Consider the following 24545-nt stretch of genomic DNA (forward strand, 5'->3'; position numbering starts at 1 on the left):
ATGATCACATTCAGAAAATTTAACACTGCAATAATCAGATTCAGGTATCAGCATCCATCCAGTGCTAATTACTATTCACATTTAGTCAATTGTCCCAAATAACATTCTTGCTAGCAATATTATTTTTCCCAATTCAAGGACACATGGCATTTAGCTGTCATGTCTCTTTATTCCCTTTTAATCTGGAACAGTTCCTTAGTCTTTCATGACCTTGACATCTTTTTTTTTTTGAGACGGAGTCTCGCTCTGTCGCCCAGGCTGGAGTGCAGTGGCCGGATCTCAGCTCACTGCAAGCTCCGCCTCCCGGGTTCATGCCATTCTCCTGCCTCAGCCTCCGGAGTAGCTGGGACTACAGGCTCCCGCCACCTCGCCCGGCTAGTTTTTTGTATTTTTTAGTAGAGATGGGGTTTCACCGTGTTAGCCAGGATGGTCTCCATCTCCTGACCTCGTGATCCGCCTGGACCTTGACATCTTTTAAGTCAGCCCCGGCTGGGCCCAGCGGCTCACGCCTGTAATCCCAACACTTTGGGAGGCCAAGGTGGGCGGATCACTTGAGGTCAGGAGTTTGAGATCATCCTGGCAACATGTAAAACCTCATCTCTACTAAAAATACAAAAACTGGCTGGGCACGGTGGCTCATGCCTGTAATCCCAGCACTTCGGGAGGCCGAGGCAGGCAGATCACGAGATCAAGAGATGGAGACCATCCTGGCCAACATAGTAAAACCCCATCTCTACTAAAAATACAAGAATTAGCTGGGTATGGTGGTGCGCACCTGTAGTCCCAGCTACTCAGGAGGCTGAGGCAGGAGAATCGCTTGAACCTGGGAGGCGGAGGTTGCAGTGAGCCAAGATCGGGCCACTGAACTCCAGCCTGGGCGACAGAGCGAGACTTGGTCTTGAGGAAAAAAAAAAAGTTAGTTCCACTGTATTGCAGCTGGTCCCTCAATTTGTGTTTGTCTGATGTTTCCTATATCCAATTCAGGTTATGCATTTTTGGCATAGGATGCCAGTTCAAAATGGTGATGCTGACTTTGTTCACATGGTTAAGGTGGTTTCCAGAAGAACCACTACAAAGGTTCCTTGTATATATTTGTAATTCACACGTAATCTGAGGAGTGAGGCTTTGGCATCTTATTCCCCAATGCTATGGTTTGAATGTATTCCCCAAGTGCATGTGTTGGAAATTTAATCCCCAGTGCAACAGTGTTGAGAGCTGGGTGATTAGGTCTTAAAGGCTCTGCTGTTATTGCGGGAGTGGGATCCTGATAAAGGAATGAGTTTGGCCCCCTTCCTTTCTCTTTCCCTTGTCCACCCTCTTGCCCTTCTGCTTTCCACCATGAGATGATGCAGCCAGAAGGCCCTCACCAGATGTGGCTCCTCAATCTTGGACTTCTCAGCCTCCAGAACCATAAGGCAAATCAATTTATGTTCATTATAAATTACCCAGTCTCAGGTATTCTGTTACGGAAGAATAAAACAGACCAAGATACCCAGTAAGCACCCACCTGAATCAGTCATGACTGTGTTAGTTGCAATGTGGTAACTTTTTGTTTTTTTTTTTTTTTGAGATGGAGTTTCACTTGTTGCCCAGGCTAGAGTACAATGGCGTGATCTCGGCTCACCGCAACCTCCCCCTCCCGGGTTCAAGCCATTCTCCTGCCTCAGCCTCCTGAGTAGGTGGGATTATAGGCATGCGCCACCACGCCCAGCTAATTTTGTATTTTTAGTAGAGACAGGGTTTCTCCATGTTAGTCAGGCTGGTCTCGAACTCCTGACCTCAGGTGATCCACCTGCCTCGGCCTCCCAAAGTGCTGGGATTACAGGCGTGAGCCACCGTGCCCGGCCTACAATGTGGCAAATTTTTTTGTATTAGTCACGTACAGTAGTGAGAAGGGGGAAAAGAATAGAACAAAGAGTTCAATCTGTAACTGACCATGAACAATCAAGTGACATAACTCACTACCTTGAGACTAGCCAACTTTTCCAACGCTGTTGTTCCTTCAGCAATCATTAGCTGGTATTCTCCTCTTCTACCTCTGTTTATGTATTTGTTGGTAAGTTTATTTGCTTTTTAGTATTACTCTGGACTCATGGATTCTCTTTTATTCAATGTGATAATTCATTATTGCCGTTATTAATTTTGATGTTCAAATTGTTCCAGGTTTGGCCACTGGGGCCCCATCAAGCTGGCCCCTGTGTCCTTCTGACCTGTCTCTATCATTCTTTGAGCACCTCCTTGTGTTCTGAACAAACTGCTCCTGACTCATTATTGACCTTCCCTCCCCTTCCCACAATGAGCCATTTCTCCTAGGAGCTCTGGCTCCTTTTAATGGACAATGGTATTTAGAAACCAAGATATGGGCATGAGGAATACTCATTGCTACTTGGGTGGCCCTGCTCCCCAGCTCTCTCAGCAGACAGATCTTGAAAATAAACTCTTAAGTCAAAATGAAAAGTAGGCCAGGCGCGGTGGCTCACGCCTGTAATCCCAGCACTTTGGGAGGCTGAGGTGGGCGGATCACTTGAGACCAGGAGTTCAAGACCAGCATGGCTAGCATGGTGAAACCTGTCTCTACTAAAAATACAAAAATTAGACAGGCGTGGTGGTGCATACCTGTAGTCCCAGCTACTTGGGAGGCTGAGGCAGGAGAATTGTCTGAACCTGGGAGGCAGAGGTTGCAGTGAGCCGAGATCACACCACTGCACTCCAGCCTAGACAACAGAGTGAGACTCTGTCTCCAAAAAAACCAAAAAAATGAAAAGTTAAGGGTTATCCACTAAGTTTCCAAGTTTCTCCACTATAAAGGTTCCTTTTTTATCTTTGTAATTAATAAGTAATCTGTGGAGTCTCTCATTCCAATTCATGGAGCTCTTCTTTGCCTTCCTTCACTCCATATTTGTATGTTTCTTCTCTCATAGTGAGTATCCCAGCTCCCAAGAATGTCATTATAGTTACTTATTTGCTTAATCCTACAATACACAGAAAATATTTTCAGAATTGCTATACCAGATCACTACCAACTAAGTGAAGTGCACAATTTCTTTGTAGTTTTGTTTGTTTACACACAGGTGTATAGTCAAAGAGCTGTGTTCAAAGTTATCTGAGTTTGACTTTCTGCGGTTAATTTACTATGCAGTTTAGCTTATTTGTTCACTTTTGTTTGTATTCAATTTTAGGTTTCTTTTCCCCCATCTTATGTTGATTTAGTTTTACTTTTTAAATACTAAAACATTAACATGTTTTGAAAAGTCCAAACTGCCCCCAAAAAAGGTATGCTTGGAGATGTGTCATTTCCTCTTAGACTTTTACCCCATTCCCATCCACCCACTGCAAGTAGCCAATTTATTAGTTTCTAGTTTTTTCTTCCTGGGTTTCTTTTTTCCCTTTCTTTTCTTTTTCTTTTTTTTCCCCCCCAAAAATAAGGAGATACTTGAATGTTTCACATGAAAAATAGCCTAATACAGTACTCTCTGTTTAACTTTTGTTCATTTCCTAATACTGTATACCCTAGAAATCACTCCACATCAGTTCACAGAGATCTTCCTCACTTTTTTTAAAATTATTTTATTATTATTTTTTTTGAGACAGAGTCTCGCACTGTCGCCCAGGCTAGAGTACAGTGGTGCAATCTCGGCTCACTGCAAGCTCCACCTCCCGAGTTCACATCATTCTCCTGCCTCAGCCTCCCGAGTAGCTGGGAGTACAGGCGCCCGCCACCATGCCCAGCTAATTTTTTGTATTTTTAGTAGAGATGGGGTTTCACCGTGTTAGCCAGGATGGTCTCGATCTCCTGACCTCGTGATCTGCCCACCTCGCCTGCCAAAGTGCTGTGATTACAGGCATGAGCCACTGCGCCGGCCCTCACTCTTTTTCATAAGTGCATTGTGTGGATGAACCAGGGTTTATTCAACCAATTGCCTATGTATTGGCACTGAAGTTGTTTCCAAAATTTTGCCATTGCAAACAATGCTGCAATGAGTGACCTTGTACATATATACGCTTTTATACTGGTGTAGGCGTTTCTCCAGGGTAAATTCCTAGCTGTAAAATTGCTGGGTCAAGGGGAAAATGCATATGTAGTTTTGTTAAACAATGCTAAATGTTCCTCTCTAGGAGTTGGACCATCTTGCATTCCCACCAGCAATGTATGACAGCATCTGTTACCCCACAGCCTGTCCTGTTTCTTTACACTTAGCAACCGGATTAGTTAGAATCGTGATAGTTTCTCAGAGTACCCTGCATTTCTCTTTCTGCGGGAGAAACAGAACATCTTTTCATTAAAAGGCCAGTTTTATGTCATTTTTGTGCAGATTGTCAGTTCATGTCTTTTGCCTATTTGGTCTTTGGCTCCCTCAATATTTGAGTTATTTACATACTTCGGATCTTTTTTTTTTTTTTTTTTGAGACGGAGTCTTGCTCTGTCGCCAGGGCTGGAGTGCAGTGGCCGGATCTCAGCTCACTGCAAGCTCCGCCTCCCAGGTTCACGCCATTCTCCTGCCTCAGTCTCCCGAGTAGCTGGGACTACAGGCGCCCGCCACCTCGCCCGGCTAGTTTTTTGTAATTTTTAGTAGAGACGGGGTTTCACCGTGTTAGCCAGGATGGTCTCGATCTCCTGACCTCGTGATCCGCCCGTCTCGGCCTCCCAAAGTGCTGGGATTACAGGCTTGAGCCACCGAGCCCGGCCTACTTGGGATCTTAAACCTTTATCTGTGACAGATGTTGCAAATATTTTTCCCAGTTTGCCAACTGTCTTTAATTAATGGTAGGGTTTTTTTTTTTTTTTTTTTTTTTTGAGACAGGGTCTCACTCCCTCACCCAGGCTAGAGTGAAGAGCCGTCATCTCTGCTGACAGCAAGCTCCGCCTCCCTGGCTCAAGAGATCCTCCCACCTCAGCCTCCAGAGTAGCTGAAATGAACTTTTCTTATTTTTTGCAGAAAGGAGTTTTCGCTATGTTGCCCAGGCTGGTCTCCAACTCCTGGACGCAAGAGATTCTCCCAACTAGGCTTCCCAACGTGCTGGGATTACAGATGTGAGCCACAGGGTCTGGCCTTTTTTTTTTGAAACAGAGTTTTGCTCTTGTCGTCCAGGCTGGAATGCAGTGGCTCGATCTCGGTTAACTGCAACCTCCACCTCCCAAATTCAAGTGATTCTCCTGCCTCAGCCTCCCGAGTAGCTGGGATTACAGGAGCGTCACCACCACGCCCGGTTAATTTTTGTATTTTTAGTAGAGATGAGGTTTCACCATGTTGCCCAGGATGGCCTCGAACTCCTGACCTCAAGTGATACGCCTGCCTCGGCCTCGCAAAGTGCTGAGATTACAGGCATAAACCACCGCGCACGGCCCCAGCTTCCGTTTTTTAATATTATGTATCTTTATTTTCCTGGCACGTAGGCTGTGGGTCATTAGGAAGCCTTTCCCAACACGCAGGTCCTAGTCACCCGTACTTTCTAGCGGCTGGTAGGCCCTGTGGCTCTGCCCCTAACACGGGCGTGGGGCACGCGGCCAGGAGCCCGTGGTAGGGGGACCCGGAGCGCGAACCTAGGCTCACAGGCGGCGTCGGCCGCGCGTGCGCACTGACAGCCGGGCCGAGCCAGCCCGGGTCCCGCAGGGAAAAACGCGAGCGGCGCGGGGAGGCGGCGCTGCCTTGGGCCGCGAGGTCCCTATGGCTGCCCCACCGGAAGCCCCACCCCCTTCTGGTAGCTGAAAGCAGTTTTCCGGCCGTCCCGGCTGCAGCCCAGCGGCCTGGACTTTGGACACGGCTGTTCCCCGGCAGGGCCCGGGCGTGGACTGCCACACCCTCGCCCGGCCCCAGCACGCCTCCGGCGAGCGCTCACCCCCAGCCCTGGGCCGCAGCGCCCCGACTTACTTCTGAGGCCGAGATGCGGCCGCTCCTGCTCCGGGTGGTCGCCCGCGAATCCCTGCCGCGCCGCACTGCGCCCCCTCGCGGCCCGCCTGGTGGTGCAGCCGGGCTCTCAGCGTAGGGCCGCGGGGCCGCCCGGCCTCATCCTGCCCTGGCCGCGGTGCCGCGCGCTCGGGGACGCGGTCGTTTCGCCGCTAGCCAGCTTCTGCCTCTCGGCCACCCGTCCTCTCTCGCCCAAGCTGCCTAGGAGGCGCGCCTCTGCCGCCTTCTTGCTGCGCTCGCTCCAGCCTCGCCCACTCCTGCGGCCTTACAGGGCCGAACCTCACCCTGCTCTGCGGAAGACAGGCCTCCACCTTCCCTCCACGCCTTCCTCCCTGACCGGCACCAGACACCGCGTTGCGCTTTCCAGCATCGACGACCTATTCCCCAGTGCTCTGACACCAGCTGAATTAGCGCGAACCTACTCGTTAAGGGATTAGCCCAGAGAGACTGCCCTCCCTTCACCAGCCACAAGCGGGGTGCCCAGAATGTCCACATTTCTGCCCTGCCCACTAGAAACTGAGGGATTGCCACAGCTCCCCTGAGGTTCATCAATTCCCTGGGACGACACAGAACTCAGGGAGACACTTTACTGTTAGAAGATTATTGTAAAGGACACAACTCGGAAACAGCCAAGTGGAAGAGATGCGCGGCACGGGGGGCGAAGGGCGGGAGTGCTGCCCTCACAGCACCTCTGTGTGCCCACCTGCCTGGAAGCTCTCTGCACCCTGTTTAAGGGATTTGTATCCAGGTTTCATTATGTCATTGGCCATTGATGACTGAATTCAACCTCCAGCCCCTTTGCCTTCCCGCAAGGGGAGTAGGGATATGTTCGGGCTGAAAGCTACAACCCTCTGATCACATGGTGTGTTGCACCAGCCCCACCCTGAATCCATCCTAGAGCCCACAGATAGCTACCTCATCAGCATAAATTGTGATTTGATTAAAGAACTCATGAATAACAAACACTCCTATCGCCTAGGAAATTCCAAGAGGTTTAGGAGTGCTGTGTCAGGAACTGGTGACAAACACCAAATAGATTTTTTATACCAAACTCCCTAAACCAATAACCCAGTCTAATCGTGAGAAAAACATCAGACAAATCCCAGCAGAGGGGACATTGTACAAAATAGGTAGCCAACCTAAACTCGGCCAAGGTTGTGAATGTTGTGAGAATAAAAATGGTGGAGTCATTTGTGTTAAAAGAGAGAGGGAAAAAAAGGACAAATAGAGCTGGGGAAAGCCATGAAGAGGATTCTTCTTCATAAATGCCTGATGTCACAAATGCTCATGAAAGACCAACACCGTCCACAGAGGCCATGTCAGCCTTCCCAAAAGAAGACTCCTGCCAGGACATCTGCCCAGCAATAGCCTGTCCAACCGTCCAACCTCAGACTGGTATCACCCTGGTCAATACTTATTGCTGAGGCTAATTATCAAAAACAATATGTAGTCCTCCTCATTTTTTCTTTAAAAACCTTTGTTGGCCGGGCGCGGTGGCTCAAGCCTGTAATCCCAGCACTTTGGGAGGCCGAGACGGGTGGATCACAAGGTCAAGAGATCGAGACCATCCTGGCTAATATGGTGAAACCCCGTCTCTACTAAAAAATACAAAAAACTAGCCGGGCGAGGTGGCGGGCGCCTGTAGTCCCAGCTACTTGGGAGGCTGAGGTGAGAGAATGGCGTGAACCCGAGAGGCAGCGGAGCTTGCAGTGAGCTGAGATCCGGCCACTGCACTCCAGCCCAGGCAACACAGCGAGACTCCGTCTCAAAAAAAAAAAAAAAACCTTTGTCTTCCTTTACCTCCCTGAATACACACATAGCTTAATATGGCCCACATGGTCCCATTGCAACGCCCTGTTCCCAAGTATTATTTTCTTTTAGAGAACCTCTCTGTTATGGAGGTTGACAAGGTCACCAAAACCAAAGAGAGTGTGAGGAACTGCCCCAGCCAAAAGGCATCTAAGGAGACGTAATGGTTAAATGTAAGTGGTGTGCTAGATGGGATCCTGGAACAGAAAAAGGACATTGGGAGAAAATGGAGGAAATTTAAATAATATACCAATAATATCAATAATATAATGTACCAATGTTGGTTTATGAATTGTTAACAAATGTGCCATACTAATGAAAGATACAAATATGAGGAAACTGGTTTATGGGAACTCTCTGCACTATCTTGCAAATTATCTGTAAATCTAAAACTACTCTAAAAATAACGCTTTAAAAAAAAATTAGGGCTCAGTGTCGTGGGCACACCTATAATCCCAGCACTTTGGGAGGCCAAGGTAGGAGGATCACTTGGGCCCAAGAGTTTCAGGACCAGCCTGGGTAACACAGCGAGACCCCATCTCTTAAAAAAAAAAAAAAAAAAAAAAAAAAAAAGGGCAGAGCAAGACTCCGTCTCAAAAAAAAAAAAAAAAGCCAGGCAAGGCAGTGTGCACCTGTAGTCCCAGATACGCAGGAGGCTGAGTGAGGAGGATCTCTCGAGCCTAGGAGGTCAAGGCTGCAGTGACCCATGATGACGCCACTGCACTCCTGCTTGGGCAACAGAGCAAGACCCTGTCTCAGAAAATATAAGAATCATAAATAAATAAATAAACAAGTAAACTAGAAATAAGCCAGGTGTGGTGATGCATGCCTATAATCAGTTATTCGGGAGGCTGTGGTGGGAGGATAGCTGGACCCCAGGAGTTCAAGACCAGCCTAAGCAACATGGCAAGACTCCCTCTGAAAATAAAAGGAAAAACAATTACAAAGATTTAAAATCCCTTCAATTTTGAGGATCCACCTTCTTTAAATGGCAGAGGGAGAAAGGGCGTAAATTGAGTGACGTTCACTGGAATTAGGAGATCCAGAGTGGAAATTTCCAGAAACCCTGGTGAGAAGAAAGGAATAGCCATAGCAGGCCCTGAGAATACAGAGCTTCCCAGCCAGACCAGATCCGTCCCATCCTTCTCCCACCTCCACTCCCCTCCCCGGCACCAAGGGGGTCTGCAAAGGGAGCAGAAACCTTCAAACACTCCCCTTCCTGCAGATAGGCAGCCCCAGCCCTGACCACAGCTGGCTGGCCTTGCAATGAAGCTTGAAGGACTGATAAATATCTAGGACTGGACACACTAGTTTCTGAATTGAGAAGAAGTTTGTGATTTAAAGTGATCTAGGCTGGGTGCAAATGGCTCACACCTGTAATCCCTGCCCTTTGAGAGGCTTAGGCGGGCAGATCGCCTAAGATCGGGAGATTGAGACCAGCCTGGCCAACACAGCGAACCCCCATCTCTACTAAAAATAGAAAAATTAGTCAGGCATGGTGGCTTGCGCCTGTAATCCCAGCGACTCAGGAGGCTGAGACAGGAGAATCACTTGATCCCGGGAGGCGGAGGTTGCAGTGAATCAAGATTTCACCACTGCACTCCAGCCTGGGCAATGGAGCAAGACTCCATCTCAAAACAAACAAACAAATAAATAAAGTGACTTTAAGATTGTCCCCAAACTAACATGAGCAGAAAAGTTTTGGGTCTGTTATAAGTTCAATTGTACCCTCCTGAAAAAGCTATGTTAAAGTCCTAAAGGCTCGCATACTTGAGAATATGACCTCCTTTGGAAACAAGATCGTTGCAGATATAATTAGTTAAGGTGAGGTCACACTCACCTAATATGCCTGGCGTCTTTATAATAAAATGGATATATGGCAACAGAGACACTGGGAGAATGCCACGTGACGACAAAGGCAGAGGGTGGCCCCATGCCGCAAACCACTGAAGGGAGGAAGAAGCGAGGAAGACGTGAGGAACGATCCCCCACAGGTTTCAGAGGGAGCACAGCCCTGCTGCCACCTTGATTTTGAACTTCTAGGCTGGAGAATTGCAAGACAAAATTCTGTTATTTTAAGCAACCCTATTTGTAGTACTTTGTTGCAGAGGCCCTGGGAGTCTAATTCAGCCCTATTAGCGTTTTCATGGGGTTAAGTGAAGATACTCTCTACTGGATACATTTTAGAGATGGTAGAAGATAAAGCTGTGTTTGTCAGGCCCTGTGAGTTACAGGTACAATGTACCAGTTACTCAACTGTCTTGTGGTCTAAATCTCTTTAAGGGACCAAGGAAGCTTACCAGGCCCCTGGTAAGGAAACCTAGGCCCATGGGTGGTACGAAAGCAAAAGGGATCCAGCACAGTGGTGAAAACCTCCAGCACACCTTCTGGGAACTTGCTCTGCAGATACGGTCATCTGTGTGCAAAATAGTGTGTGTATGTGTGTACAAGGTTATTCACTGAGGCGTTGTTTGCAATAACAGAAGGTTGGAAACCACTATCCAATAGGTATGGAAGGCAAATAAGTATTTGTACTCCATGCACTGGAAGACTGCAGCTTGGCCAGGCATGATGGCTCATATCTGTAATCCAAGCACTTTGGGAGGCCAAGGCGGGTGGATCACAAGGTCAGGAGTTCGAGACCAGCCTGACCAACACAGTGAAACCCCCATCTCTACTAAAAATACAAAAATTAGCCAGGCTGGTGGTGCGCGTCTGTAATCCAGACTGAGGCACGAGAATCGCTTGAACCCGGGAGGCGGAGGTTGCAGTGAGCCGAGGCCACGCCACTGCACTCCAGCCTGGGCGACAGAGCGAGACTGCGTCTCAAAAAAAAAAAAAAGACCGTGCAGCTCTTAAAAACGGAGAGGAAGCGATGCCCGGTAAGACTGCGACGCAGCGCGTGCATTGTTGCGGATCCGGGACGGTGGCCCGGGGGCGTCTTGGTCTTCCTCACCGCTGCGAAATCGCGTCACCTACAGCTACTGGCAGATTCAGAAGGTGCTGAAGCATGCCAAGCACTTCCGGCGGAGGAGGGGGTGAGGGGGAAATTGCTGCTACAGGTTGGCGGTCAGAGCCGGGACTCGAGCCTTTGTGAAATGCACCAAAGCCCGAAACCTGAAGAAGAGGATCACGAGGACCCTCTGGATTAATCGAATTACAGCTGCTACCCAGTCACACGGCCCGACGTATCCAGCGTTCACTGGCAATTTAATGAAGTGCCAGGTGGAGCGCTACAGGAAAGTCCTAGAGTATCTGGCCATTTACGAACCAAAGACTTAAATCTTCGGCTGCCTTGGCCAATGGGAGGCAAAAGGAAGAATTTGCTGCTGCTTTAGGGGATGGGAAGGAGCCCGAGGGCATTTTTTCCCAGAATGGTGCGGTACCACCGAGGACCGTTGCTGTACTGATTACGAAAAGGCACAGAGTAATTTGCAATTCATTTGATTTGTACTTGTGTTTATCCACAATTCCAGCAACAGGAATGAGGGAAGGCCTTCTCTCTGGAACAGAGCCTCACAGATGACTTCCGTGTTTCGTGTGAATGAAACTCAAACATTGTTCAAACAAAAAAAAAAATTGGGAGGAAGCAAGAAAGAAAAAGAGTAAGGGAGCTCTTTGTATTCTAATAGAGAAATAGAAATATCTGGAATACAGTAACTTGCCTGTTTGGATGAACGGAGGCAAGATGGTGCACTTCCGGGTTCTTCATCTCCCCCCCCAACTTTTCCCGCGCGCGCCAAAATGTACCCGGCGACCCGGGACGGTGCAGACCAACTGGGCATGCGCCAGGTGACGTCAATCCGAAGAGACCAACATTTACCTGGTCGCACCTGCAGAACGCCCCCCGACACGCCCGTGCCCCGCCTATTGCCCTCCCACTCCTAGAAAAGCCGCTCCGGAGGGCCACCACGCGCGGCCTTCCTCAGTCCTCCACTCCTGTCGGGGTGTCAGGACTGCAGGAACTCCGTCGGAGAGCCCCACCAGGGGACTCTGTCGGCCTTCTTTGCCGGAGGCCGACAGACCTCTTCCCCACACCTTAGGTGACCAAAATAAACTTGCAGTTTTGCTCCTACACTTGCCTACTCGCTGGTTCTTTTGTGCCCGCTCTGGTGGCCTTAGAAAAACAAATCATTGCCTTTTCTGTAAAAGGCAGGGAGGTTGATAAGAAAATAATATAACTGTATTTCGGCCGGGTGGGGTGGCTCACACCTGTAATCCTAGCACTTTGGGAAGCCAAGGCGGGCAGATCATCTGAGGTCAGGAGTTTGAGACCAGATTGGCCAACGTGGTGAAACCCGTCTCTACTAAAAATACAAAAATTAGACAAGTGTGGTGGTGCACGCCTGTAATCCCAGCTACTCAGGAGGCTGAGACAGGAGGATCGCTTGAATCTGGGAGGCAGAAGTTGCAGTGAGCTGGAATCGTGCCACTACATTCCAGCCTGGGCAACAAGAATGAAACTTTGTCTCCAGAAAAAAAAAAAAAAAAGGAAGTAATTGTATTTAGCCAGGTGTGGTAGCATCTTCCCATATAGTCTCAGCTGCTTGGGAGGCCAAGGCAGGAGGATCACCTGAGCCCAAGAGTTCTAGTCCAGCCTGGGCAACATAGTAAGACCCCCATCACTACAAAAAGAAAAAGAAAATCTAACTGTATTTGCTTATGTCTACATAAAGGACCCTACAGCATGCACAAGAATCTTTTAAGAGTGAGGAGACATGGGGGAATGGAATGGTGGCAGCAGGGAAGGGGACTTTTCACATATCACTTTTTATGCTGTTCTATTTTTGAACCATGTTAACACATGATCTACTAATAAAATGAAATTAAAAGTAAGGAGAATGTCCAGAGAGCAGATTTCCTATAATGACGGGCACTTTGGATTTACTGATTAACAAGTGACTATGGAAATCCTGGAATGCTAAGCTAAGAGGTTAAGAGTTGATTGGGGAATCATTGGATGTTTTGAGCCAGGAAGTAGCATCAGGAAGAATCATCTGAAGGGAGTGTATAGTCTAGATCAGAAGGAGGAGAGACCCAAATGGGAAGGCTGTGGCCCTATTCAGGTGTAAAATGATGAGGCAAGGAACAACGATGGTAGTGAGCTGGAAATAGAGGTTTTCAAGAAAAATCTACACACCAAAAAAGACCAGCTGGCCAGGCGCCGTGGCTCACACCTGTAACCCCAACACTTTGGGGGGTCAAGGTGAGTGGATTACTTGAAGTCAAGGGTTCAAGCCAGCCTGGCCAACATAGTGAAACCCGGTCTCTACTAAAAATACAAAAATTAGCCAGGTGTGGTGGCACACGCCTGTAATCCCAGCTACTCAGGAAGCAGAGGCAGGAGAATCACTTGAACCAGGAAGGCGGAGGTTGCAGTGAGCCAAGATCGCACCACTGCACTCCAGTCTGGGCGACAGAGCAAGACTCCATCTCAAAACAAAAACAAAAACAAAAACAAACAGCTGAACTTCTTGCATATCAAGTGCATGCTGCTTGAAATCAATGGGTCACAGAAGAAATTTTTGTCACATAGGTGTGTCTACTTGCTTTTGGCATATAAAATATTGTGAAGGCTGCTTACATTTTAGACCTTTATATTGACCTGGATTTGGAATTTACAAGGACATCATAATGTATATTTCAGCTTTCCAGACAATAGGCTGGCTAGTTTGATTTTCTCTTCTATGTCCTTATGCTTGGCACAACATTTTAGAGTTGTTTGCTAAACTTACCTTTTTTTTTTTTGGAGATGGGGTTTCACTCTTGTTGCCCAGGTTGGAGTGCAATGGCGCAATCTCAGTTCAAGGCAACCTCTGCCTCCCGAGTTCAAGCGATTCTCCCTTCTCAGCCTCACGAGTAGTTGGGATTACAGGTGTGCACCACCACACACAGCTAATTTTGTATTTTTAGTAGAGATGGGTTTCTCCATGTTAGGCTGGTCTCAAACCCCCGACCTCAGGTGATCCGCCCATCTCGGCCTCCCAAAGTGCTGGGATTCCAGGAGTGAGTCACCCCACCCCCCCATCCGATAGCTTACCAAATCTAATGCTACTTTCTGTTCAGTTTGGTGAAAACCTTTGGCTCTGTCTATGGTAAATATTTCAACTTATAGTCATAAAAACATCCATCTATGCCCCCGGTCTATTTTTGTGTTTTGTTTTGAGACAGAGTCTTGCCCTGTCGCCCAGGCTGGAGTGCAGTGGCACGATCTCTGCTCACTGCAAGCTCCGCCTCCCAGGTTCACGCCATTCTCCTGCCTCAGCCTCCCCAGTAGCTGGGACTACAGGTGCCCACCACAGTGAGCCAAGATGGCACCACTGTACTCCAGCCTGGGCAACAGAGTGAGACTCTTTCTAAAACAAACAAACAAACAAACACCTAAATATAGAATTTTCAGCTGGCTGCAGTGTACTCCAGAATAACCACTATACTTCCCAGCCTCCCTTGCTATTCCGTGTGGCCTTGTGACCAAGTTCATAATAGGATGTGAGCAAAAGTGCGGTGTTGGATGTTTAGCTCTTATCCTGAAAAGGAGGGTACCATGTACTCACTGTGGTTTGAATGTCTCCCTCAAATTTGGAAACTTAATTCTTTTTTTTTTTTTTTTTTTTTTTGAGACAGAGTTTCACTCTTGTTGCCCAGGCTGGAGTGCAGTGATATGATCTCGGCTCACTGCAGCCTCTGCCTCCTGGGTTCAAGCGATTCTCCTGCCTCAACCTCCTGAGTAGCTGGGATTACAGGCACTCGCCACCACGCCCAGCTAATTTTTTGTAGTTTTGTAGAGACTGGATTTCACCATGTTGGGCAGGCTGGTCTCAAACTCCTAACCTCAGGTGATCCACCCACCTCGGCCTCCCAAAGTTCTGGGATTACAGGCATGAGCCACCATGCCAGGCCTTAATTCTTGTATTCATATGTTGATGGTATTTGGAGATGGGGTCTTTGAGGGGTAATTAGGATTAAATAAATTCATTAAGCTAGGCACAGTGGCTCACACCTATAATCCCAGCACTTTGGGAGGCTGAGGCAGGAGGATCACTTGAGCCTAGGAATTTGAAACCAGCCTGGACAACATAACAATATCCAGTCTCTACAAAAAAATTTAAAAACTGGCTGGGCATGGTGGCATGCACTTGTAGTCCCCAGCTACTTGGGAGGCTGAGGTGGGAGAATCATTTGAGCCCCAGAGGTCAAGGCTGCAGTAAGCCATGATCACACCACTACACTGCTCTGGATGACAGAGCGAGACCCTGTCTAAAAAAAAAAAAGCGGCCAGACACAGTGGCTCATGCCTGTAATCCCAGTACTTTGGGAGGCCGAGGTGGGCAGATCACCTGAGTTCAGGAGTTGGAGCCCAGCCTGGCCAACATGGTGAAACCCCTTCTCCATTGAAAATACAAAAAATTAGCCAGGCGTGGTGGTGCATGCCTATAGTCCCAGCTACTCGGGAAGCTGAGGCAGGAGAATCTCTTGGACCTTGCGGGGCAGAGGTGGCAGTGAGCCGAGATCACGACACTGCACTCTAGCCTGGGTGACAGAGCAAGACTCTGTCTCAAAAAAAAAAAAAAAAGAGAAAAGCTCATTAGGGTGCGGCCCCTATGATGAAACTGGTGGCTTTATAAGAAAAGGAAGAGTCTGGGTACAGTGGCTCACATCTGTAATCCCAGCACTTTTCGAGACTGAGGCAGGAGAATTGCTTGAACCCAGAAGGTCAAGACCAGCCTACCAGCCTGGACAATATAGTGAGACCCCACCTCTACAAATAACTTCTTTAAATTAGCCAGATGTTGTGGTGTGTGCCTGTAGTCCCAGCTACTTGGGAGGCTGAGGTGGAAGGATTCCTTGAGCCCAGCAGGTTGAGCTTGTAGTGAGTCATGATCATGCTACTGCACTCCAGCCTGGGCAACAGAGTGAGACCCTATCTCCAAAAAAGTAAAGAAAGAGAAGAAGAGACCTGAACGGCCATGCTCTTGCTTTCTGACCATGTGATGCTCTCTGCCATGTTATGATGTAGTAAGAAGGCCCTCACCAGAGGCTCTTGGACCTCCCAGCCTCTAAATCTGCAAGAAATAATTTTCTAGGGCCAGGCACGGGGGCTCACACTTGTAATCCCAGCATTTTGGGAGTCTGAGGTGCATGGATCACTTGAAGTCAAGAGTTCAAGACCAGCCTGGCCAACATGGTGAAACCCTATCTCTACTAAAAAAAAAAAAAATTAGCCAGACATGGTGGTGGGAACCTATAATCCCAGCTGTTCAGGAGACTGAGGCACAAGAATTGCTTGAACCCAAGAGGCAGAGGTTGCAGTGAGCTGAGATCACACCACTGCACTCCAGCCTGGGAGACAGAGCAAGACTGTCTCAAAAAAAAGAAAAAAAGAAATATTTTTTAAAAAATAAATGATCCAACATTAGATATTCTGTTACAGCCACAGAAAACAAACTAAGACAAGATTAAATGTGTGTTCCCCTGAAATTCATCTGTTGAAGCCTAATCTCAATATGATGGTATTAGGATGTGGGGCTTTGGGGAGGTGATTAGGTCATGAGGGTAGAGCCCTCATAAATGGAATTAGTGCCCTTTTGGAAGAGGCCCCAGGGCCTGCCCTTCCACCCCGTGAGGACACAGTGAGAAGGCACCATCGATGAACCGGAAAGCAGGCTATGGAATCTGCTGGTACCTCGATCTCAGACTTTCCAGCCTCCCAGGTATAGCCAAACTTACAGCCACAGTCATACGCAGAGATTGTTCTGGGTTCTAGGAATACAATGTAAAAAGTAGATTTCCACTCTACTTGGGAAGTTAGATGAATACTTTTTAAAAATACAGTTTTTTTATTTAAAAGGCATTTATTGGCCAGGCGAGGTGACTCATGCCTGTAATCCCAGCACTTTGGGAGGCCAAGGCAGGCGGATCTCTTGAGGTTAGGATTTTGAGACCAGCCTGGGCAATAAGGTAAAACCTCATCCCTATTAAAATTACAAAAATTAGCCGACGTGGTGATGCACACCTGTAATCCCAGCTACTCAGGAGGTTAAGGCATGAGAATCACTTGAACCCAGGAGGCAGAGGTTGCAGTAAGCAGAAATCATGCCACTGCACTCCATTCTGGGTAACAGAGCAAGACTCTGTCTTGAAAAATAAAATAAAATAAATAAAAAAGATAAAATAAAATAAAGAATATAAAATGTACTCATTGCCTGTTATGTACTCAACATTGTTCTGTCAGTACACAGCTAAGGGTGAAATAGGCCACGGCTAGAAATGAACAGTTATTTACTCACAGAAAACGGGCAGTGGGCTAGGCATATTTACTCATGTTTATTTCAAACATTAGAAAAGAATTCCTAGCCGGGCGCGGTGGCTCAAGCCTGTAATCCCAGCACTTTGGGAGGCCGAGATGGGTGGATCACGAGGTCAGGAGATCGAGACCATCCTGGCTAACAAGGTGAAACCCCGTCTCTACTAAAAAATACAAAAAAAAACTAGCCGGGCGAGGTGGCGGGCGCCTGTAGTCCCAGCTACTCGGGAGGCTGAGGCAGGAGAATGGCGTAAACCCGGGAGGCGGAGCTTGCAGTGAGCTGAGATCCAGCCACTGCACTCCAGCCTGGGCGACACAGCGAGACTCCATCTCAAAAAAAAAAAAAAGAAAAGAAAAGAAAAGAATTCCTGTACATTTCTAGGAGTCCTAGATGCCCAGGATACCACCGCTTTTTCTTCCTCACATTCTTCATGTTTCTCTAGCCGCGAGCAAAATATAGGTAGGGAAACACTATCTATAGTGTTCAACACAATAAGAACCCAGAGAGGCAGAGGAAACTGGATGGGTCTGAATTCCAACTCATCAGAACAGAAGCTGAGTTTCAGTGTGACCCACAGCCTGAATAGTTTTCATTCAGGATTGGTCAAAAGGAGTTCTAGGCCGGGAGCATGGTGGCTCATACCTGTAATCCCAGTACTTTGGGAAGCTGATGCAGGAGGATCAATTGAGTTTGGGAGTTTGAGACCAACTGAGGCAATATAGTGAGACCCTATCTCTACAGAAAATTTAAAAAGTAGGCATGATGGTACATACCTGTGGTCTCAGCTATTTGGGAGGCTGAGGTGGGAGGATCACTTGAGCCAAGGAGGTCGAGGCTGCAGTAAGCCGTGATCACGCCACTGCACTCTAACCTGGCTGACAGAGTGAGACCCTGTCTCAAAAAAAAAAGAAAAGAAAAGAAAAGAAAAAAATGAGTTCCGCATCTTTCTCACAGCCCATTCTCTATGAATTGAGAGATGACATAGGATGACTGTTTTTTGTTTTGTTTTGTTTTGTTTTGAGACTGAGTCTTGCTCTGTTGCCCAGGCTAGAGTAGTGCAGTGGCACGATCTTGGCTCACTGCAACCTCCGCCTCCCGGGTTCAAGCGATTCTCCTGCCTCAGCCTCCTGAGTAGCTGGGATTACAGGCGTGCACCACCACGCCTGGCTAATTTTTGTATTTTTGGTAGAGACAGAGTTTCACCCTGTTGACCAGGAAGGTCTCAATCTCCTGACCTCATGATCCACCCGCCTTGGCCTTCCAAAGTGCTGGGATTGCAGGCGTCAGCCACCACACCCAGCCAGGATGATTTTTTTTTTTTTTTTTTTTTGAGACGGAGTCTCACTCTGTTGCCCAGGCTGGAGTGCAGTGGCTGGATCTTAGCTCACTGCAAGCTCCGCCTCCTGGGTTCACACCATTCTCCTGCCTCAGCCTCCCGAGTAGCTGGGACTACAGGCCCCGCCACCTCGCCCGGCTAGCTTTTTGTATTTTTTAGTAGAGACGGGGTTTCACCTTGTTAGCCAGGATGGTCTTGATCTCCTGACCTCGTGATCTGCCCGTCTCGGCCTCCCAAAGTGCTGGGATTACAGGCTTGAGCCACTGCGCCCGGCCGAGGATAATTTTTTTAACCATGTGTTTGCCACCTTCTCCGTGGCCTCTGCTGCTCAGCCTATGAATAGTTAGGTTGGTCGGCCATCTACAATTTATCTTTCATATCTTTCCCCCAGAAAGCCAGTGTACCTGTGATGTGAGATGAATCCTGACAGCTTACAGAACGAGTCTGGTCTTCTGTAGAGCACGCTTGTTAAGTCCCAGACTCTGCAGTAAGCCTGGCTGGCTTCGCATCACACCCCTGATCTTCGGGGTGACTTTGAAGTAATGACTGAGCTTCTCTATGACTCGGTTTCCTCACCTCAAAAGTATGGATAACCTACTGTCTCTCTTACATGCTTATTGTCAGGACTGAGTAAATTCATATCCATAAACCACAGTCCCTGGCACACAGTACATGCTCTATAAATGTTAAAGTTATAGTTACTATATTAGCTATTATTAGTGCAGTAGACATGTCCCTGCCTGAGCTTCCATTATCTTGTCTGCAAAATGAAGAGATGAACCAGGAATGAGATTGAAGTTCTCTTCTAGCTCTGAAATCTGCAGGCCTGGCTTCCCTGATTTGCTTCGTCCATTTTTTTTTTCCCACATGGCAATGTATGTGCCCAGGCAATATGTAATGAATAGGAGTTTCTTCTGTTTTCTTATAAACACAACTAGAAGAGTGAATCTCATTACACTGACAAACTCAGGGACCAGGCCAGGCGCAGTGGCTCACACCTGTAATCCCTGCATTTTGGGAGGCCGAGGTGGGTGGATCACTTGAGGCCAGGAATTTGAGACCAGCCTGGGCAATATGGTGAAACCCTGTCTCTACTGAAAAGGCAAAAATAGCCAGGTGTGGTGGTGCACACCTGCAGTCCCAGCTACTCAGGAGGCTGAGGCAGGAGAATCGCTTGAACCGGGAGAGGGAGGTTGCAGTGAGCTGAGACCACAGCACTGCACACCAGTCTGGGCAACAGAGTGAAACTCCAGCTCAAAAATTAAAAAAAAAATGACCACATACTCGGCGGCTTACAACAACAGCAGTGTCTCGTCTCACAGCTCTGGGGCTGAAGTCTGAAACCCAGGTGCCTGCAGCGTCGTTTCCTTGCAGAGGCTCTCGGGGAGAATCTGTCCCTTGCCCCTGTCCCTCTCCTTGCATCTGGTGTGCCTTGGCTTCTAGAGGCTTCACTCCAGTCTCTGCCTCTGTCTTCTCAAGGCTTTCTTCCCCGTGTGTCTCTGTGTTTCGAATCTCCTTCCGCCTTTCTCTTATAAGGACACCTGTCGTTGGATTTAGGTCCCACCCTGTGTGGGTCGATTTTGTGCTGCTATAATACAATGCCAGAGACTAGGTAATTGATAAAAAACGGAAATGGATTTCATACAGTTCTGGAGGCTGGGAAGCCCAAGGTCAAGGCACTGGCAGTTTTGGTGTCCGGTGAGGGCCTGGTCTCTGCTTCCAAGATGGTGCCTTGAATACTGTATCCTCCAGAGTGGAGGAACGCTGTTCCTTACAAGGCAGAAAGGTAGAAGAGTGAGAACCCACTCCTGACAGGCTTTTTTTTAAGGGCATTAAACCCATCCATGAGGGCAGAACTCTCATGGCCTAATCACCTATTAAAGGCCCCACCTTCCAATACCACTACATTGGAAATTAAATTTGAACAACAGTTTGGGAGGGGAGAAATATCCAATCTATAGTACACCCTAAATCCAGAATGATCTCCTCTCAAGATCCCTGCTACCACCTCCTTCTCCTCCTTCTCCTCCTCCTTTTCTTTCTCCTCCTTCCGCTTCTTATTGTTGTTATTTTAGTGACAGGGTCTTGCTTTATCTCCCAAGCTGGAGTGCAGCGGTGCGATCATAGCTCACTGCAGCCTCCAACCCCTGAGCTCAAGTGATCCTTCCACCTCAGCCTCGCAAGTAACTGGTACTACAGTTGTGTACCAACATTCCTGGCCAGGAGATCTCTAATTTAATTGCATCTGCAAAGCCCCTTTTCCCAAGTAAGGTCACATTCCCAGGTTCTGGGGGGCAGAGCTTAGACATATCTTTTTGGGGGCCACTGCTTAACGCACTGTAGGAGGGCCACATCCTGTGTGCTACAGGGACAGCCTGAGGTGAGATTCTGCTACTTACCATGTGCCACCTGTGGATAAAACTTTCTGCTTTCCGTGTCTTCTTATGTTGGGTGTTAGCTCAAAGTACATAATTAAATTGGACAACTCCAAAGTACTTCTCCATTTTCTTTTGAAGCTAGCTGAGCAGTGCCGAAACAGAGGAAGCCCCTGCCTTCACGGAACTGACACACTCCTAGGAAAGGCAGACAACAAGTAAAATAAATAGGTAAGAGATACTAGGACAGGCACAGTGGCTCATGCCTGTGCTCCTAGCAGTTTGGGAGGCTCAGGTGGGCGAACTGCTAAAGCTTAGGAATTCCAGGCTAGCCTGGGCAATGTGGCAAAACCCCCTCTCTACAAACAAATTCAAAACTTAGCCAGGTGTGGTGGTGGGCACCTGTAGTCCCAGCTGCTCAGGAGGCTGAGGCAGGAGGATCACTTGAGCCCAGGAGGTTGAGGCTGCAGTGAGCCCTGATTGCACTACTGCATTCCAGCCCAGGGAACAGAGTGAGACACTGTCTTAAAAAAAAAAAAAAAGAAAAACAGAAAAGAAAGAAAGAAAAAAAGAAAAGAAGTAGTCGGTTAACTGTGTTATGGTGATAGGTATAGATATGAAAAATATGTTAAATGTAATGGAGAAAACTGAAGCAGGGAAGGAGGCTAGGGAATGCCAAGGTGCATGTGTCTTTGTGAGTATGAAGGAGAGAGAGGCTTTAAAAGGGTGTCCAGGGAAGGTGTCATCCCCAGAGGGGATCGGAGTCAGACCTGAAGGAGGTGAGGGGACAGGCCATGCAGACATCTGGAAGGACAGTGTTGCAGGCAGGGACCCTGAGACATGAATGTGCCTGGGAGGCTCCCAGGCCAGAAACAGTCCAGAGGGAAGGGAGTCTGCGGGGAGTAGGGTAGGGGAGGTAAAGCCAGGGCTGTAGATGGTTCCAGCTTCCAGACATCAGTCATGGCGTGGTTAAATGCAGAAAAGCTGCTTCTTCTTTTTTTTTTTTTTTTTTTTTGAGACAGAGTTTCACTCTGGTATTCTTGTCGCCCAGGCTGGAGTGCAATGGCACGATCTCAGCTCATTGCAACCTCCGCCTCCCATGTTCAAGTAATTCTTCTGTTGCAGCCTCCCAAGTAGCTGGGATTACAGGCACCCACCACCACGCCCAGCTAATTTTTGTATTTTTAGTAGAGATGAGGTTTCACCATGTTGGCCAGGTTGGTCTTGAACTTCTGACCTCAGGTGATCCACCAGCCTTGGCCTTCTACAGTGCTGGGATTACAGGTGTGAGCCACCCCACTGCTCTGGGCCGGAAAAGCTTCTTTACAAAACGTTTCCAATTTTCCTTCACACCTTGAATACAAATTTCATGTTTACCTTTTTTTTTTTGAGATGGAGTCTCACTCTGCTGCCAGGCTGGAGTGCAGTGGCGTGATCTCAGCTCACTGCAACCTCTGCCTGCCAAGTTCAAGAGATTCTCCTGCCTCAGCCTCCCAAGTAGCTGGGATTACAGGCCCACGCCAACATGCCCAGATAATTAACTTTTTTCTTTTCTTTTTTTTTTTTTTTGAGACAGAGTTTCACTCTGGTATTCTTGTCGCCCAGGCTGGAGTGCAATGGCACGATCTCAGCTCATTGCAACCTCCGCCTCCCATGTTCAAGTAATTCTTCTGTTGCAGCCTCCCAAGTAGCTGGGATTACAGGCACCCACCACCACGCCCAGCTAATTTTTGTATTTTTAGTAGAGATGAGGTTTCACCATGTTGGCCAGGTTGGTCTTGAACTTCTGACCTCAGGTGATCCACCAGCCTTGGCCTTCTACAGTGCTGGGATTACAGGTGTGAGCCACCCCACTGCTCTGGGCCGGAAAAGCTTCTTTACAAAACGTTTCCAATTTTCCTTCACACCTTGAATACAAATTTCATGTTTACCTTTTTTTTTTTGAGATGGAGTCTCACTCTGCTGCCAGGCTGGAGTGCAGTGGCGTGATCTCAGCTCACTGCAACCTCTGCCTGCCAAGTTCAAGAGATTCTCCTGCCTCAGCCTCCCAAGTAGCTGGGATTACAGGCCCACGCCAACATGCCCAGATAATTAACTTTTTTCTTTTCTTTTTTTTGAGACAGAGTCTTGCTCTTGTTGCTCAGGCTAGAGTGCAATGGCGCAATCTTGGCTCACCACAACCTCCACCCACAGGTTCAAGCGATTCTCCTGCCTTAGCCTCCCGAGTAGCCGAGATTACAGGCATGCGCCACCGTGCCCAGCTAATTTTGTATTTTTAGTAGAGACAGGTTTCTCTATGTTGGTCAGGCTGGTCTCGAATTCCCAACCTTAGGTGATCCTCCTGCCCCAGCCTCCCAAAGTGCTGGAATTACAGGCGTGAGCCACCGAGTCTGGTCTTTTTTTTTTTTTTTTTCAAAAGCAAACTTGGGCCTTAACATAAGGATTCAAAAACAGATATATTTCACCTCACAATTCCATTTCTGAGAATATATCCAAGAGAACTGACAGCAGATGCTTGAAGGAACGGTGTTCATAGCGTATTATTCACAACAGCCGGAAGGTGGAAGCCACTCAAGTGTCCATCTACTGACGATGAACGGATAAACAAAATGTGGTCTCTGCACACAAGGGAATATTATTCAGCCTGAAAAAGAAAAGAAATTCTGAGCTATACTACAATATGGATGAACCTTATGGGTACTATGCTGAGTGAAATAAATCATCCAAGAAAGGCAAATACTCACAGATTCCACTTACATGAGGTACCTGTAATAGTCAAACTCATGAGGACAGAAAGAATGGTGGCTGCCAGGGCCTGGCAAAGGGGGAAGTGGGAAGTTACTGTTGAAGAGTTTCAGCTTTGCAAGATGAAGAGTTCTCTGGATAGATGGTGGTGATGGAAGCACAGCAGCATCATTGTACCTAATGCCACTAAACTGTGCGCCTCAAGTGGTAAAGATGTTAAATTCTATGTTATGTGTATTTTACCGTAATTGCAAAATATAAAAATAAATAACTTTTGGCTGGGCATGGTGGCTCACACCTGTAATCCCAGCATTTTGGGAGGCCAAGTCGGGCAGATCACTTGAGGTTAGGAGTTTGAGACCAGCCTAGCCAACATGATGAAACCCCATCTCTACTAAAAATACAAAAATTACCTGGGTGTGGTGGCACACCCCTGTAATCCCAGCTACTTGGGAGGCTGAGGCACAAGAATTGCTTGAACCCGGGAGGCAGAGGTTGCCGTGAGCCAAGATCACGCCACTGCACTCTAGCCTGAGTGACAGAATGAGACTCCATCTCAAACAAAACAAAACAAAACAAACAAACAAAAAACTTAAAAAAAAATCCCAAAACAAATATATATCTTATTCCCACAGAATAAATATACAAATATCCTTTTTTGGTCTTAAATATTTTAGAAAATAACAACATCAAAAGCAATAACAACCTCTTGTAGCTTCTAAAAGAGCTTTAAGAGGTGCAGAACACTTAGGAGCAGATAACAGGAAATACGGTCTGACTGAACAGAAGAAAAGGAAATTACCATTTCCCTGCTTGTCTTCAGCACTGTTTATGTAAAAATATTCTGACCTCTTAGATGTTCTGAGTTTCAGGATCCTCCTCCTAGGCAGACCGGAAAACTTCAGGGCTGACATCTTTACTTTTTGTTTCCAGGCAACAATGGAGAGTCAGCATATGAAAAAGAATTTTTAATTAAAGATAGCAGGGAAAGAAATAGAATCTCCATTTTATTTAACTCCCGGGAAGGGAGGGTTTCACACAGTGACCTTCAGCAATTTTTCCCAGTTTA

At 47.6% G+C, this 24545-nt stretch overlaps 1 protein-coding gene and 1 pseudogene across 2 annotated transcripts in view; one reads left to right on the plus strand and one right to left on the minus strand.

Moving 5' to 3' along the window:
* HLCS (holocarboxylase synthetase) overlaps nucleotides 1–6108 on the minus strand; it is a 248844-nt gene extending 242736 nt beyond the window's left edge. For both annotated transcript variants that reach the window (XM_033232435.1, XM_033232436.1), the window contains exon 1: nucleotides 5871–6108. The gene's annotated coding sequence lies outside the window, so the exon portion shown is untranslated. The remainder of the gene's footprint in view (nucleotides 1–5870) is intronic.
* A 3935-nt stretch (nucleotides 6109–10043) lies between these two features.
* On the plus strand, nucleotides 10044–11349 carry LOC117096759 (annotated as a pseudogene).
* Nucleotides 11350–24545: the final 13196 nt, after the last annotated feature.

This window comes from Trachypithecus francoisi, unplaced genomic scaffold (genome assembly GCF_009764315.1).
Source record: "Trachypithecus francoisi isolate TF-2019V2 unplaced genomic scaffold, Tfra_2.0 Lachesis_group14, whole genome shotgun sequence".
Lineage (NCBI taxonomy): Eukaryota > Metazoa > Chordata > Mammalia > Primates > Cercopithecidae > Trachypithecus > Trachypithecus francoisi.